The 6,631-nt window shown below is 45.9% G+C and overlaps 1 pseudogene; it reads left to right on the top strand.

Moving 5' to 3' along the window:
- LOC143625765 (uncharacterized) lies at window positions 1-1,172 on the top strand (annotated as a pseudogene).
- The last annotated feature ends 5,459 nt before the right edge of the window (window positions 1,173-6,631 follow it).

Consider the following 6,631-nt stretch of genomic DNA (forward strand, 5'->3'; position numbering starts at 1 on the left):
ATGAGTAGGGCTCCTAGGTGGCGCGTTCGTGGAGGCAACCAGAAGGAAGAGCAAAAAGAAGGTTGGGTGCTTATGGGGCAAGGCCACCCGGCCCCGAATAGGAGGGGGCTTAGCTCTGGATCCTCCCTGCTTCTAGAAATGAATGGATCAGAAGGGGGCTGGATTCTCTATTTCCGGGCCGGGCGGGAGGTGAAGGCCATAAGAGAAGATTTCCCTCCCGCTAAGGAAGAGGGGAAAAAGGCGCTGTCATCTATCTCGACCAGTTTCCCGAGGCGTTGGAAATCCAGACCGGCTCAGAGAATCACTGGTGCTATTTAGTCCTTCGTTTCAACAACAAAGAAGTCATCTTTGACGATTTCCCTTTCCTTCCCTGCCGAGCCGCCTCTCTTCGCCATTCGATGCCTCTGCCTTCCCTTTCTATAACATAGCCAAGCGCCCTCCTTTACAATCACTAAGAAATAATAAATACCAATCAAAGCCCTATCGTATCAGTACGTCTCTGTGATTTTTCCAGCCCTAGGGGACTTTACTCGACCCATTCCCTAGTCTCCCGCGCTGCTCAAGTAAGTGTGCGACTCCGTATGAGGACCTCCTTCCCTTCTGCCCACTCTCCATTCACACGGTTCTCAAAGCAGAGGCGGAGGGGCGGGCAGCAGGTACCACGAGCCCTCAGTCCCACACATCTATCCAGAAGCAAGTGTAGTTCACCGGTTCCACCGAATGCTCCTATCTGTCGGCAAAGATCGTGTGAGTGTGTAGTTATACTTCGGATGCTTCGACATAGAATAGATCGACCCAGTTCCCGTTTTTTTCCGGTGCACTCGCTTTATATCTCCGACACACAAGGAAGGACGTGGTGGGAAGGAAGGAGCCCTAGCCTCTGTCCGGCCTATCATTCCGCTGGCATCTAGCATTCACGCCCCCGTTTGACTGCCGCTCGGGGATGTAGTTGTAGATACGTTAGTCTTAGTGGGTCGTTGGCTCTACTTGTTATCTCCTTCTACGACATGCTGTTGTCGTCGCCATATTCCAAATGTCACTTAGTCGTCTCTACCTCGCTGCGGGTCAGCACAGCACCTCCGAAAGAAACGGAGATCTTCATTCAGTGACCCCGCGATCGCCCTCTGAACGATCAGAATAAGGTAAAGCTTGAAGATAAGTTTTGTACTCTATTAATTTCTCGGTCCCTCAAGTCGGGTGGGCGCCGACCGGTCTTTCGACCAGATATCTTAAAAACCGTACGTGCGGGTGTCCCTGCATGCGCCTCACGCCATTCGAGGTGGCCCAGCCCATCATTCATTCTAAAATCATGTAGTGAAATTGAGACTGCTCGACTTCGGAAGCAAATTCGCGTGTAGGCAGCGCTGTCTGTCGTACCGTTGACTCTATCTATTCATTGAATTTGCTTGATTCCATTTTTATATAGGCTCGCTCCCTCTTTTTCGAAGAATTCATGCACTTCCCTTTACTCCATAGGGTCTTCTTTAATAGGTTCATAGTCCAAAGCCTTCCATTTCCGTCAAATGAACCGGCCTCCCCTGGCTCTTCCACCGTCTGGGCTCCCTTTCCTCCCTATGCTCCCCCGGCACAGGCCTACCACGCTTCGCGCCTGCGGGCGTTTTCGCCAGACGGGCTTTGCCAGTAGTGCCATCCTCCCCGCTGGCTGTATGGGCGGGTTGTCCCTCGCTGCTGCGTTCTGTTAGGCTATGGATTACAGGAACAAATGTAGTTGAATGGAATAGCAGGCGGGTTACATGTTCCACTATGCCGAGATTTGAGGTGCAGGTGGTGATGATCACCCCGGGGTATGCGCTAGCGCCCTTGACAGGCACTCCAGAACCCGCCAACGCTCATGAAAACCCAGGTCGGTCGGTCCTCCATTCATTCGACCGGAGGTGTGGATAACGAGGCCACCTTCACAACCTTCTCCCTTCTGTCTTTATGTTGTAGTAAGGTAGGGAGATTCGCTTGAGTTTCTCAACCGCCCCTTAGCCCGGTGCTCATGACGCGCTACGGAACCTCCAGCGCGCCGGGGACCAGGGCGTACATAGCTAGCGGCATAGGAGCCGACTCGGCATCAGCGGCTTCGTGCCGCACTGGAGTGATCCAATATGGGGTTCCGCACGTTCCACCATTTCTCCGTTCATTTCCAATACTGATCGTGAAACACCATGAGCAGCAGGATGTTGAGGTCCGAAATTCGAAGTGAAATTTTTTATTTGCCCGTTCCTAGTCGTCATGGGAAAGAAAGGCAGAAAGAAGAAAGAAATTATTCCCTTTTTTCTTGTCCAATACCACCAGTACATGAAATGCATCTCCTTTGCCCGTGCAAGATACTTATTGAACCCGGGGAGAAAGATGCCCACCATTCTCTATCACTAAAACCAACCTATCCTCCTCAAACCCATCTGCCTCCGACCCGACGTGGTAAAAGAATATCACAGCGATTGATTGCCCGCAGAACACGCTGATACGGCGCGCTTTCGCGGGTTCCCAGCTCTCTAATCTGCGTAATGTACGACTCATAGGTACGTACCCCTAAAAGTCGCGCTCGCTCCGGATTTCCGGATAGCGGCGCAGAATAGACTGGGGATGAAATCCATCCTCCACCAAGGCAGCTTCTACGTAGCGTTCCACTATCGCTTGAGCGTAGACAGTGGAGGCCATACGTATAAGGTCAACGTCACCTCCGAGATTGAGCACCGAGTACCTGGTATACAGGACGTGGCGCCTATACTCATCGGTAAGTAGAGGCTGGGGCAATCACGGGATAATGATGGGGGCAAAATCCGGGATTGGCGGCGTCTTGGGTTGAGGAAGAGGAATAGGCTGCCCTGGTGGACTAAGTGGGGGGGAGGGGTTCCCCGCGTCACACCAGGCTATGACAGGAATTAGAACGCTATTATCAATATCAACAAAAATATACAAAGAAGGAAACGAGAGCCAGAGTAAACCCATAAATAAGAACGACACTTGAATAAAGAAAGAGCGCACGAAAACAGCAAGGAAAGAAGGATACATCTAAGATCATGATGTAATCCCATGAAAAACGAATCCATATTGAAGCCGCCCCATGGAAAGCACGAAACGGAGCGAAGTAAAGTCTTCAAAAATACTGAAGGACAATCCCATTCTGTTGGAGCAATTATGAGGAATAGCCATTCTAGAGCATCTATTGAACTCATCCACTCCCCCAATTTTGCTAGTAGAAAAGATATAAATCTCATAATTCAAATGAAGTTATCCTAACCAAGGCTTTGCCTTGTTCACATAAGGGGCTCTGGGACTCGAACCCAATTCTTTCCGCGACCCCCTAGAGAGCAAACTTTTCTCTTCTCTTTTCTACGAGAATTGATGCTTTGCTACTTTTCTACTATACAGCTATGCTACGATCTTTCTTCTCTTATGAAATTTCTGGTGACGGTACACTTCACTTCATTGCACTACACTCTACTCTCCATTCTTGCTGAAGCCTCTTGCCATCCGGGTTCCACGGCATTAAGAAGTTCATTGATCATGATTTGCATTTTTGGTTGAGATAAAGAAAATCCCTCCTTAAGTCCGTCAAGCCTGTAGAAGTAGGAGTAGTGAATAAATATAGAGAGTTTTGCTTGGTTGTTAACCAAGGGAAAAAAGAAAAAGAAAACCACTACTCACGAGTTTCGAATCAAAAAAGTATCAACAACAGCCCCTTCTTTGCTTTTCTTATCTCATTCTGGAAGTACCGCGTCAAGATAGGCACCTTATCTATGCAATAATGATCTCGCTCTTCAAGACAGATTCGTGAACGGTCAATCTACGCCATGGAAGTTTCATTTCTGAATTACTTGTCTGCTACCAACTCCTTCCTCTATGGGTAGGCCCAACCACCACACTACACTCTTAGGATAGTTAACGGAACACCAACCCAATATCGAGGAGAGACAGTACACGGAACTTGACCAATCCAAGATCACCCTCTGCTAGCAACTTTCTTATCTTATGATATTCATAGTGTCGATTATAGAAGAGATGGAAATTGCATATCATATTAGGATTAACCGAATCAGCTGCGTAGCCCTCTTTCATAGGGGAGGTGTGGCGGCATAGCCTGCTTCCAGAAAGTAATTCATGTTGAAGGTGGTCGTTCTTTTACTTAGTTTTAAGCACTTCTTCTTATATGCTCACTTCGATGCTCGATTTTTTCCTTTCTTCGGGGCCTTTCCCTCCCGTTAGCTTAGCTTGGCTTTAGTTAGAAAAATGTCATGTGACTCCTAGTATTTCTTGTTTGTTGTGATTTGGTCAAGTAACAAGAAGTGTCAGCAATCTATATAGTTCTTTTTCTAGTACTTTGACTTGGCTACATAACGATTATCTTTCTCACTATGGCGCTTTCTCCTCTTTCGGTTTTATTAGAATTCCCTATACTACATCAAAGTCAGGACTGCTCTGGAACAGAGCAAGTAGAAAGAAAAGGAAACTGCAGATGCACGAATGGAATATGCACCTGGAAATGGTATTGGTCTAAAGAGCCGGAAAGGAAGAAGCAACGGACTGAGCGACGAAGCGACGGGATTAAGCGCTTCTCCTAGCTTGCTCTTAAGTCTTATACATTCATGAAGCAATCTGACTTATATGCTCATCTCCCCTTGCTTTATTACACCGATAACTGCAGATGAAGCGAAGGACATCGATTATCTATTTAGACGAACGAAGAATAAGATAAAAGGAAGCTAATTCACCCGCAACTGTTGGAGGAAGGAATGGACAAATACATACATACTTTTTATCCTTTCTCCCATAAAGCTTCCTTTCCTGAATCTTAGCTCTTATCTTTCTGATTTATTCTGACTACTATCACTTTATAAACCGGGCCTGGAGAATTAAACCTTAACGTATCAGGGTAGTACGCCTGGAACAAGAAGGTTCGTCGTACAATTTCGGCGATTACAAAAATAAAAGAGTATATCCCTCTCCCTTAGTGTCTTTCCAGTTCCGTCATTCACGAACAAACACTTCTAATTCTTTTGAATCCCGGCCCACTTTTTCCCCACTAACTAATTACGTTACGACCACTGAACAAACTTGGTTGACGAACATAGTTTATGCGCCGCTAATGTAGCGGCTTGCCGAGCATTTGACAAACTCACATCATTCATTTCAAAAGGGATTTGTCCTGTGGACACAGGAGAAATCCAACCCGTAGGATTTCCTTTTCCTCTTCCCATTCTGACTTCTGTAGGTTTCCCGGTAATAGGGAAATCTGCGAGAACTCTTACCCATATCTTACCATTTATTCGGAATTGTCCGCTTATAGTACGATGGAATTGCCCAAATCTAGCTCGACGCGCTGCTTCAATGGCTCTATAAGAAAGACAACCAGCTCTACAACTTTTAGTGTCGTATCTTCCAAAACCAAGTCGTGTACCATCCGATTTGCAACCCCTACTACATCTGCCTTTACGCTATTTACTAGATTTCATACGTTTCGGATATAGCACGTCCCCTTTCTTTTTTACTATATGAAATCCACACTTTGACACCTAAGATTCCGTAACGATAGATACTTCCGCAGGAGCATAATCTATTTTCTGGTTAAATACATTACTAGATGTTTTTCCATAATTTTCGAATTCAGTTCTAGCTATTTCTGCACCTTCTGATCGACCTGAACAACATATACGGATCCCCTCCGCCCCTTTTTTCATTACTAATCGAATATCCTTCACTATTTGACTAAATATGGAGCGAAATGATCTTGTTTTGTTACTCGGTTGAAAAGAGATATCTTGAGCAATCGGAGAAGCACTTTGATAAACAGATTTGATCTTGGCCGACTCAATTAAGGTATTAGTCTTTGTTCTATTAGACAACAAAGATCGCATTTTTTTCACTTCGTTCAAATAAAAGTTGTACCCGTACAGAATTCTTCTGTTTCTCAGTATGATCTCTATCATCATCTCTATTCCCTTTATCAAGTCTCCTATCCCACCTAGGTCTATGAATTTCTCTGTCAATTCCATTACCTTATCCTTAGCCATGAGGTTCCAACATTTTTTCCTGAATTTTCGTAGGAGTTGTTCCCGGGCATACTCAAAAAAAAGGTTACTATACACCCCAACCCCGTCCCTTGGAAAGAAAAAGGTAGAACCGAAGAAAGGAAAGAGCGAGATGGTGGTTTTTGTTGTTCCCGCGAAGAGAGGATGATTCAACCAGCGAATGAAGTCGGTCAACTTTTTTTCTTCGGCCAAAAACTTTTTATCGCAGGTCGAGCTTTCAACAAAAAAAGCGAAACGTATTCTCTTATCTAAGCTTCTTCCCTGTGCATGAGCTCCCCCCATGGTAGATGGTTCAACCACGCCCGGTTCCACGAAATGATTGAGAACTACGACGGGGTCGAAATGCATTTGGTTCTTTGTCTTCAATAAGTATTGCATGACCGAATAATTCAAGGAAGGGCGCACCACAGGGAAGGTCCTTTTAAGTGGATGACTCGTCGGGCTGTCGGAGGGGGACTTCTTTGACTTCTTTGAGAAAAAGAACTTGAATAACTTTGTTTTCCTGAAGGACATTTAGGAGGGTTATGTCATTTACAAGCCCGTCGTATTTCGGATGCTTGAAGGCCCCGCTGACCTGAAGTGATTTAGAAAGA

Source organism: Bidens hawaiensis, unplaced genomic scaffold (assembly GCF_021521415.1).
Source record: "Bidens hawaiensis isolate Kalapana, Puna unplaced genomic scaffold, B.hawaiensis_p1.1 tig00004234_1, whole genome shotgun sequence".
Lineage (NCBI taxonomy): Eukaryota > Viridiplantae > Streptophyta > Magnoliopsida > Asterales > Asteraceae > Bidens > Bidens hawaiensis.